Raw genomic sequence first — 10,924 nt, forward strand, 5'->3', positions numbered from 1 at the left:
TGAAACAGATCACCAGCCCAGGTGGGATGCATGAGTCAAGTGCTCGGGCCTGGTGCACTGGGAAGACCCAGAGGAATCGGGTGGAGAGGGAGGTGCGAGGGGGGATCGGGATGGGGAATACGTGTAACTCTATGGCTGATTCATATTAATGTATGACAAAACCCACTGAAAAAAATAAATAAATAAAAAAAATTAAGAACAAACAAACAAACAAAAAACCCAATGGTTTCTATAACACAATCTTAGTACATTAAAAGCAAAAACACAGCAAGCAAAACACAGCAAGCAAATGTTAACCCAATAACCACTTTTAGAATAATTTTTCTTATGTTTTCTTAATAGGGCTTTCTCACTCCCCGACGGGTTCTATGTCTGTTAGGGCCTTTATATGATCAGGTTCTTTATGCTGTTTTATGATTAGAGTATTATAAGCAATCACGCATATTAGTACTAAGGGCATAGACGCATTTGCTAAATGAACTAGGATGCCAGCAAAGGAGTTTATGAAAGTAAAACACTCCTTTCACCCTGGATAATCTCATAAAATACCACCACCTGGGAAACTTATTGATTAAAGCTCTAAATTGATTCTTATTTGGAAAAAGCTTGGGGAAGGCCTTCTGCCTGTGTCACAGAAATTAGGGAGTAGTCTATTGATACAGGCATCAGAAAGACAGATATCATCTTTAAGGTGAGCGCCGGGGGCAGCTTTTCGGAATCACTGAAAACCTGATCCGCCTCACCCATCACGTTTTCTCCCTCATGACCTTGTCATGGGAGGGATCTTGTGTGCTGGCTCCCGGCATCTCCCCCTTTTTTATTTTTTAAGACAGCCAGATGGATCTCAGTTGTGAGCTTTTGAGTGCTCTGCTGGAGAGTTCTGACAAAGCAAGGAAGGATTATAATGAGAAGTAAAAGTAGGACTGCTAAAGCAGCATAACTGAAGATAGTTGATAGGATATTTTTTCCAGTAAAAAGTTAGAAAAGGTATGAAAAAGTCATTAGCAGCTCCTGCAGCAATAAAGTTCAGGCGGGAATGTTCTAAGGTTTTTATCTGACCGTGAAGCTTTCTAAGATCTAAACCAATGCTGGAGCTATTCTATACACCTGAAATATGATTTTTAATCCTTTCCCAATTGTAATCTGTATCATTTACTTTCAGGGATGTTACACAGATCCATCGATAGTCAATAGTCAGTGTGACAGGATAGTGCTAACTTTACCCTTAAAGCCTGCAACTCAGTTCCAATATGCATGACTGCTTCTTTTAGGGCATCTATCTTTACCTCTAATTTTCTATCTATAAATTTTTGCATAGCTAGAGCTAAAGAAACATTTTTTGACATATCATTGACATATTGAGCAGTATGTACTTGTTGAGTCAATGATATCGCTGCCACAGTGACAGAGGTAATTGCTGTAATCAAAGCTGAAATTCCTAGAATAAGTAGTCCTACAAACCGCTGGGAACGCATTAAATCTTGCAGTTGTTGCAGAATGGCTAAACCATAATTGTCATACCAATAAGTATGACACCATAAGGTAAGGTTGCAGCACCGCAAAAAAAATAAATATTATATTGAGGGGTTAAACAGGATGAAAGCATGCATTGTTCACAGTAGACTATATTTGGTTCACCTGAATAATTCTTTTGTATATGAAGCCTTTTTGAATCATTAGTAAGCAAAAAAACGTAAGGGGAGGGTAAACAAGCCAGCACAGAATAGGTGGAATTGTTCTCTGGCCGAGATAGAGCAAGGGAGGTGGCAGCAAGGGCTCTCCAAATTTCTGGTTGCCAAAAGGTTTTGCCCTTAGTAGTATAGGACAGCATAGGGGGAACAAATTGATTATAATGCCATCTGCTGGCCACCAGTGGCCAAGGGAGGGAATCATTTTTCCAATTGCTAAACCTATTGACATGGTCAGAAACAGATCCTGGATTTTGACTTGGATTTGGATTACTCCAGTCTTGTGCCGAATAGTTTCCACCTCCCGGTATTCTATAATCTATTTTTGAATTACAAGTACAAGATTTCCATACCGGATATCCAAAGCGGTTGTCTATAATTTTCCATACGACATCTGAAGGAGCAACATCAATACAATTTGGATATTTTGGTGGAGCATTGAGGAACAAGGATTTATAGGGGTCAAGGACCCCGGGCATATGGGCCTATAATATCCAAACCAGCCGATCTCCTGTTTTATCTGAAAATTTTGGTGTTGGGGAATCTGTCAAAATTGCTTTCTTGGGGGCTCCGACACACCCCTGCTTATAGGTAGTGATAAGGTCTCTTGGGAAGTTAAAGCAAAGAGGAAGGCCATCTGTTAATCCCCTTAAAGTATAGTTAAAATTGATGGGATAGTGATCTTTATCATAAGAAGTATAGGATCCTCCCATGAGATGAGGCTGGTCTGTGTTGACCCGTAGAGGGTCATCATTCCAAGTAACTACTTGGAAGGTCAGGGGATCAGGGAAATACGCCCAGTATTTTTCTGATGTAGAAGAGGTAGCACTTGCCTGGCAAGACAGTAAAGCAAGCATAGCAATAAAAACCCTTTCAGGAGAGGCTGAGGATCTCTGTAGAGAAGCTATTCGGTGTGCTAGATGGCAAAGTGACTTAATTTGCCCCCATGTGGGTATGGAGGCTTGTTGTGTTGCCCGCGCAGGACGTCCTGCTGGTTTCTACTTGTTCTTCCGGGATCTCCATTGCCAGTTGTTTCAGAGTCTGCTGGACCTTCTAGATGGGCGGCGGAAGCAGGGGCAGAGGAGTGTCCTTCTTCTTTTGTGGTCGAAGCAATGGGGTAACCGAATGTCTGGGGGACTGCGACATGGCGAATCAGTCTGACCGGGATCCAAATTGGCTACTCAGCATCCTGGAGGAAAATGCAAGCACACCCTCGGCCGCTGGTTAGTAATGGGTCAGGACCCCTCCATTGTCCTGAAAGAAGGTTTTTTCATTTAACCAGAGGTTTTGTACTCTGCTGCTCTGGACTCCAATTTCGGAGCATTGCAGTAACCCCAAATGAATCAGTGTTTAGATTGTTTATCACAAAAAGAGCGTGTTGTAGAATCTGGTGAGGGGAACTACACTTAAATTCACCTTTCTGTAGTTTTAAAATTTGAGTTTTTAGGGTCTGATGTGCTCTTTCTACAATGCCTTGTCCCTGTGGGTTATAAGGGATACCTGTGCTATATTTTATATGAAACCTTGTACAAAAGTCTTGAAAGGATTTAGAAGTGTAAGCAGGGGCATTGTCAGTTTTAAGACATTAGGATAGCACAAGTCTAACAGTAAGGGGTTATTTTTGGTAGAAGCAGAATCAGCTTTTACATGTATTTACTTTACTAAAGTAACAAAAGATTTTAAAAACAAATATAAATCACTTAAAGGCAAAGAAATTCATAATCTGTTATTGAAAGATTTATTCTAAAAAAACTGTTCTCTTAACATAGAGAGTAGACTAAATTTCAGTCTGTTACCAATTTACCAGATAGCAGACAAACAAAATTTTTCAGTTAATCTTAGAAAAGTCTTTTTTATAAATCTTGAATAAATAGCAGTATTTTTAAAGGCATGAGAGTTAAACCATACAAGGCATGTTTAAAATCTAATTAAACTGTAATTGACAAAGTAGCCTGGTCATTGTTATGACTTGTAACACTTTAACGTGATAACTAAAATGATAACTGACAACATTTTACCAGGACATATCAGATTTTCATGAATTTCACATAATTTCTAGGATATCTATATAAGTAACATCAACCATACAATATAACCTGAGAAGATTTATCACTCCTCCAACAATAATTTCCATGCAATTTAACGTGTCAAATGAACTCAGGTAGCTCTTTGGGATGTCTCAAGTGCCCTCTGAAGCATCCCAAAGTCAGCTAAAAGTCAAACTATTTAGGCAGCTTTGTCAATAAATATCAAAAGGGTTTATAGTACTCTGTCAGGTAGAATCATATAGATCACTGTGAAATAATATATTTGCACTTTCCATCAAACCTTTTTTAACACTTTCTGTACCCATTACTTTGTTCTCCCATCCTGAAACAGCCACCTGTAAGTCAGACTTCCTCCCCCCCCCCCCCATTTTTTTGTAAAATGTAACTTCATTTTTCATACCTTCTTTACTGAAGACACACATCTTACTTTCTTTAAGCAACCAAGAATTTTACCTTTATGTTCTATAGATTGGTGAACATAAATACCAGTAATAATTTCTAACAAATTTCTAGCGAACATCTCAGGATGGCATCAAACATAATTCATTTGTAGTCCCAAATCTCTTTAATTTTTCTGTAAAGGGAAATCAGTGTTTAATAGTGAATGGTTCAGAATCTTATTATTATTATTTTTTAATGATCTAACTATTCAATAAATCAGTCACTTAATTTAGCACAACCCTAGAAACTCAGGTTACCAAAATCTAAAGGGACTATTTTAGAGAGACATTTCTAAAGTATGATGATTTTTAATAGTTTATCTAAAAACTCCTATCTCATTTACATTTTTTTTGAAGTTTCTTTACTTGAGGTACTTTCCTTGTTGACAAACTTGTAACAGATATTACAATATAACAATATTTAACTTATAATGAACCTAGGCATAATGAAAATATTTTACTTGATGTTAATTACTCTAAGACATATTAGATAGGTCAACAAACAAACATTAATATCAGGTATTAAATACTGAATATATTCCAGTTTACCTGAACCTGGAATTTATTGTTTAATTTAGAATTATTTGATTTGTAAATGCTGACCTTTTTTTAAAGCCAATTAAATAGAGCTCATTTACCAATTAACCTAAAAAATATCACCCAGAGACAAAGACATACCAAGACATATTTAGACAAACATAGTGCAAGATCTAGCTTCATTTTTTAAGTTTGGTCATGAATTAGATATTACAATATAAAATTTACTAGTTTATAAAAAAATTGAAATAAATAAAAATTTTAAAGGCTTTTCCCCTTTTCCCCTCAGTCTCAGGATTTAGAGATGGTCTAGATAAGTGTTCCTGAGAGCCCTGGTCTCAAGGCACAGGGAAAGAAAATTAGGTTCTAACAAAAAGCAAAATGGCCATCAAAAATCACAACGCAGAACACAGAGTTAAAACACACACATATAAACCTGGCAGTCCTCATCAGACACTACCTTAAATACAAGAATACAGTTTCTCAGAAAACCTTCTATAGAGACACAGAACTTCAGATGTCTTCAAAGATTTTAAGAGGAGGAAAGGAAAAGAAGAAGGAGGAGGAGGCAGGAAAGGGGGGCAAAAGGGGTGGTGTTACAGACGTCTCCTGCCACCTGCAGACACCCAGCCGTTACGGGACTTTTCCCTGGGCTTCCAGAGAAGGGAGGACTGGAACTCGGCCCTATCGGAATTCGAGTTCTCTGCCAAGAGGAGGTGATCAGTCTCCAATCCTCAGCTCAAGCTGAGGCCCTTCGACCAAATTCCTGCGTCCAGGACCGGGGGATTAGAAAAACAGGAAGGATAGAAAGGGCTAAGGAGAGGACAGAGAGAGGGAAGGGGAGAGAAGTCAATAAAGTCTCTTGTTCCTTACTAGTCGGGCACTCTGGCTAGTCGGGCACTCTGTCTGCGTCAGGAGGAGACCAGGGACAAAAGGGCCCCAGTTGCGGCCGCTTCATCTGGTCCATTGGCAGGCAAGCTGGCCTCTGAGTACCCAGAGTGGTCAGGATGTCAGTCTCAGTGAAGAAGAGTCCCCACCAGTTGCAGGAAGGGGGACCTCTTTTAGGGCCTGTAACTGAGCTCTTATAAATGAACTGTCTGAGGAGACACATGTGCTGACAAAGCAACAGATCTCATTGGAAAGGGCACCCAGGTGGAGAGTAGGAGGGTAAGGGGACACAGGAGAACTGCTCTCTTCTGGAAAACAAGGACATTGCTCTTGGACAAATGTAAAAAATGACTGAACACTGGTCTTTTTAACTTTAATTCCTCTGTGGTTAAGGAGTTGCAGTATGATTCCAATAAAAATCTGTCTTTCTTTTGACTCACTGTTACCCATTTTTGTTGCTAATTAGAAGAAGAAAAAAAGAGAAAACAGGGAGAGGCTTAATTTTAGAGAAGAAAGAAAGAACCTGAAACATACCCACCTTTCTTACCCTACCTTTCTTATGTAGGGGGGCCTGTAGCGCCCTAGTCGGGTTCTAAAACCTGAAGCCTACCCACTTTCCTTACCCTACCTATCTTATACAGGGGGGCCCGCGGCGCCCTAGTGGGGTCCTAGCCGTCCTGAAGACTAAAAAATGGGGGGGGGGGGGATTACCTTCGTGTTCCCTGTTCGTGGCAGCACTTGCCGGGTCCAGCCTCGGCAGGATCCAGGGGGTACCCTCAGGATGAACCGTGTCAGCGAGAGAGAGAAGACATACGAGACCAGCCTTGATAGGGCCAAGTCTGCGAGGGAGAGAGAGAGAAAGAGAAAGAGAGAGAGAGAGAAAGTAAACCGACGGGGGGTGCAGCAGAGTCTGGCAGAGTCTGGCAATCCTTTATTTTTTACCATAACTTTTATAACCTAAGTTAGTACATTTCTAAGGGGAAGATAGTTTAACATTACATCAGCTTGTCCTTGATGAAACCAGGGTGTTTCTGCATACTTCTTTGTTTATGAGGGTCTTGTACATTATCTTCTGGCCTTGGGGCCTATTAACATTTTATGCAAGTCAGGTGAATGTAAACCTATTTTCTGTTTCTCTGGTGACCTTAACTGAAAGATAGCAGTCTCATAGGGCAACAGTACAGAGTAGAAATATAACCATGTTAACACAAAAATTAATCCTTCTGCAGAAGTTGTCAGTTGCGTTTATCTAAGAAGTTTACCCCACACTGACTCTGCGACTTTGGTGAGGCTGCCTCTGCTTAGCACTCCTTACTGACAATTAACAACCATCTCATTGGTACCACACTAGGGCTAAGCTCTTATTTTTCTAGATCTTTAACTATATTAATAATGGTTTCTATAACACAACCTTAGCACATTAAAAGCAAAAACACAGCAAGCAAAACACAGCAAGCAAACGTTAACCCAATAACCACTTTTAGAATAATTTTTCTTATGTTTTCTTAATAGGGCTTTCTCACTCCCCGAAGGGCTCTATGTCTGTTAGGGCCTTTATATGATCAGGTTCTTTATGCTGTTTTATGATTAGAGTATTATAAGCAATCATGCATATTAGTACTAAGGGCATAGACGCTGTTATAGCCACGCTTTCCGGGAAACAGACTCACTCAGAAGGACAATGCAGATAGTGGAGTGCAGTTTATTACACCGGCGGGCCCAAGACAGAGTCACCTCTTAGCCAAGGACCCCGTCCAGCATTTGTGAAAATCTTTTATACCCCATGTGTACGTGTCCAAACCCACCACCTACCCCATGTGTACGTGTCCAAACCCACCACCTCAATTCCCTTGAGACTTACATAAACAAAGGCAGGGTAAATACAACTACAATAACCCCATCATTCCCGTGTTATGTGTTCAAACAGTCAATAATCAATCAGCCCGCAGTTACATTCCAAACAGTTAATAACCGATAAGCCTGTGCTTACATTCTGATAGATAGTGTCCGGAGGCAGGGGTGATTAGTGTCTGTTTTCTCTTAGGCGATGAGTAACCTGGATATGATCTTCAAGGTTCCCCTGTCCGGAGGGGGTCTTATCCTTCCATTGTCGTTCCCACAGGCACTAAGCAGAGAGTTCAGAGTCCACTGGAGAGGCAGCCGAGCACGATCAGCACGGACAGGCCTGAGATGGAGTCCAGGCCCTATGAATTCCTTCTTCAACGCATTTGCTAAATGAACTAGAATGCCAGCAAAGGAGTTTGTGAAAGTAAAACACTCCTTTCACCCTGGATAATCTCATAAAATACCACCACCTGGGAAACTTATTGATTAAAGCTCTAAATTGATTTTTATTTGGAAAAAGCTTGGGGACGGCCTTCTGCGTGTGTCACAGAAATTAGGGAGTAGTCTATTGAGGCAGGCATCAGAAAGACAGATATCATCTTTAAGGTGAGCGCCGGGGGCAGCTTTTCGGAATCCCTGAAAACCTGACAGGCAAAGCGGATCAGGCAAATCTGATCCACCTTGCCTGTCAGTTTTTCTCCTCATGACCTTGTCATGGGTGGGATCTTGTGTGCCGGTTCCCGGCCCTTCCTCTTTCTTTTTCTTCACCTCTGTGTAACCTTTTCATTGAATGAGCTGGACTGAGTGGTATTCAACCAGGATATTCCTTTATTTATCTCTATCCTCTGCTGGCCACCATGTTATTTCAGATCTTCTCTCTCCATTTCTTGGGGAGAGAAAATAAATGTTCTTGGGAACATAACTTTCCTTCAAATTTGGTATTAGGATATCTAAGTCTTAGGCATTAAAAAGCATAGTCTAATCTACTATCAAAACTTCCACCTCTCATCACATTCTTAGCTGCCCTTTTTGGCTACCCTTATCACTGCCATGAAGTTCAGGCCTCATTCACAATTTTATAGGCCAGAAGTAGGGGAGTATGTCATGATCTGTTTGCTTTTCCCCATTGCTCTATGTCCTTCCCTCCTCTCAGTCTCATTATTTGGTTTGAGGGATGAGAGCTAGGAGCTGACATTGTTTTTGATTTTCTGTTACTGAGCCTTCTGTGCCATGGATATTCAAATTCTGCCTCTTACAGTGTGTTTCTGTGGAGTCTTCAGAATGGTCTCATACATTTAATGACCTGACAGCACACTGTTTGCTGACCTGGTTTGGTCAAATTTCCTGGTAACCTCTTTGATCTTCCTCAGTTCCTACTTCTGGCAGTACTTTTCCAGTTGTCGCTTTCAGCTGGAGTCATTTCACCTCACCAGGTAACTCTGTTGGGCAGGATTTTTCAAAAGGATCCCATCTGTATCCCACAGACCTTGGAGAAACTCAGCATCTTTGTTGAGTAAATTTCTGAAAGTGCTGGTTTTTCCCAATAACTTGTTTACTTTCTATGCTGGTGGCAACACAGCATAGACCTGTGAGTTTCAATAGTTTGGTAAGCATGGGAGAAGTGAGAACGTCAGTCTTACCTCTTGCGAAAAAACTGCAGGCTGTATGTGTGGTTCTTCTGAAGCCCCTTTCACTTCACTGGAATATGGGGGGAACTGCTTTCCTTGCTAGTCTTTGGGATAGGAGGAGAAACATTGTAGCAAGGTTGAGAGTAATTTAAAATTTTTGTTACATATAACCTTTTATAAATATACAGTTTGAGGAGAGTGATCTCCTCATAGAACCACTTCTGCTATCTCCCGGTAAGTCTTATGAATGTATTTGGCAAATCTATTTGGAATACTGTAGTATTTGTCATCTGTTGTTCTCAGTAGACTGTGATGTTCTTCAGGACACGGGCTCAATATGTCTTTCCAATTTCACTATTTTTGAGAAAGAATTTCAAAATATCCATATTCTTTCTCTTACTATGTACCCTCTCTTCAATTGATAAAAAGTTGTCAATGTGTAACAACAGTTCAGCGCTAACTCAGTAGAATGAACCATATGTCCCCTTCTTGTTACCACAATAGGTATATATGGGAAAGACTAGAGATCTCTTCAAGAAAACTGGAAATATCAAGGGAACATTTCAGGCAAACATGGGCATGATAAAGGACAGCAATTGTAAGGACCTAGCAGAAACAGAAGAGCTTGAGAAGAGGTAGCAAGAATACACAGAAGAACTATACAAAAAGGTGACCTGAGCTGACTGACCTGGATAACCACTTACCTAGAGTGTGAAGTCAAGTGGACCTTAGGAAGCATTACTATGAACAAAGCTAGTGGAGTTGATGGAATTCCAGCTGAGTTATTTAATATCTTAAATGATAATGCTGTTAAAGTGCTGCCTTCAATAGGTCAGCAAATTTGGAAAACTCATCAGTTGGCCACAGGACTGGAAAAAGTCAGTTCCCACCCCCACCCCCCAATACCAAAGAATGTTCAAACTACCTACAATTGGGCTCATTATACATGCTAGCAAGATTATGCTCAAAATCCTTCAAGCTAGGCTTCAACAGAAGATGAACTGAGAACTTCTAAATGTACGAGCTGAATTTAGACAAGGCAGAGGAATTACAGATCAAATTGCCAACATCCACTGGAACATAGAAAAAAGTAAAGGAATTCTAGGAAAAAAACAAAACAAAACAAAACAAAACAAAAACCAAACATCTATTTCTGCTTCATTGACTTCGCTAAAGCCTTTTACTGTGTGGATCACAACAAACTGTGGAAAATTCTTAACGGGATGAGAATATCAGACCACCTTACCTGCCTCCTGAGAAACCTGTATGCAAGTCAAAAAGCTACAGTTAGAACCAGGCATGGAACAGTGGAGTGGTTCCAAGTTGGGAAAGGAGTATGTCAGGGCTGTATATTGTCACCCTTCATATTTAACTTCTATGCAGAGAACCTCATGGGAAATTCTGGGCTAGAATCTGGAATTAAGATTGCCTGGAGAAATATCAACAACCTCACATATGCAGATGACATCAATGTAACGGCAGAACGTGAAGAGGAACTAAAGCACCTCTTGATGAAAGTGAAAGAGGAAGTGAAAAAGCTGGCTTGAAACTCACTATTAAAAAACTGAGACCATGGCATCTGATCCCATTACTTTACAGCAAGTAGATAGGGGAAAAGTGGAAGAAGTAACAGATTTTATTTTCTTGGCATCCAAAATCACTGTGGACAGTGACTACAGCCCTAAATTTAAAAGATGCTTGCTCTTTAGAAGGAAAGGTATGACAAACCTAGACAGTGTATTATAAAGCAGAGACATCACTTTGCCAACAGCAGTCTGTATATGGGCTTCCCTAGTAACTCAGATGGTAAAGAATCTGTCTGCAATGCAGGAGACCTGGGCTGGATTCCT

At 40.4% G+C, this 10,924-nt stretch overlaps 1 pseudogene; it reads right to left on the reverse strand.

Moving 5' to 3' along the window:
* Positions 1-771: 771 nt before the first annotated feature.
* Positions 772-2,834, reverse strand: LOC136174059 (endogenous retrovirus group K member 6 Env polyprotein-like; annotated as a pseudogene).
* Positions 2,835-10,924: the final 8,090 nt, after the last annotated feature.

This window comes from Muntiacus reevesi, chromosome 9 (assembly GCF_963930625.1).
Source record: "Muntiacus reevesi chromosome 9, mMunRee1.1, whole genome shotgun sequence".
Classification (NCBI taxonomy): domain Eukaryota; kingdom Metazoa; phylum Chordata; class Mammalia; order Artiodactyla; family Cervidae; genus Muntiacus; species Muntiacus reevesi.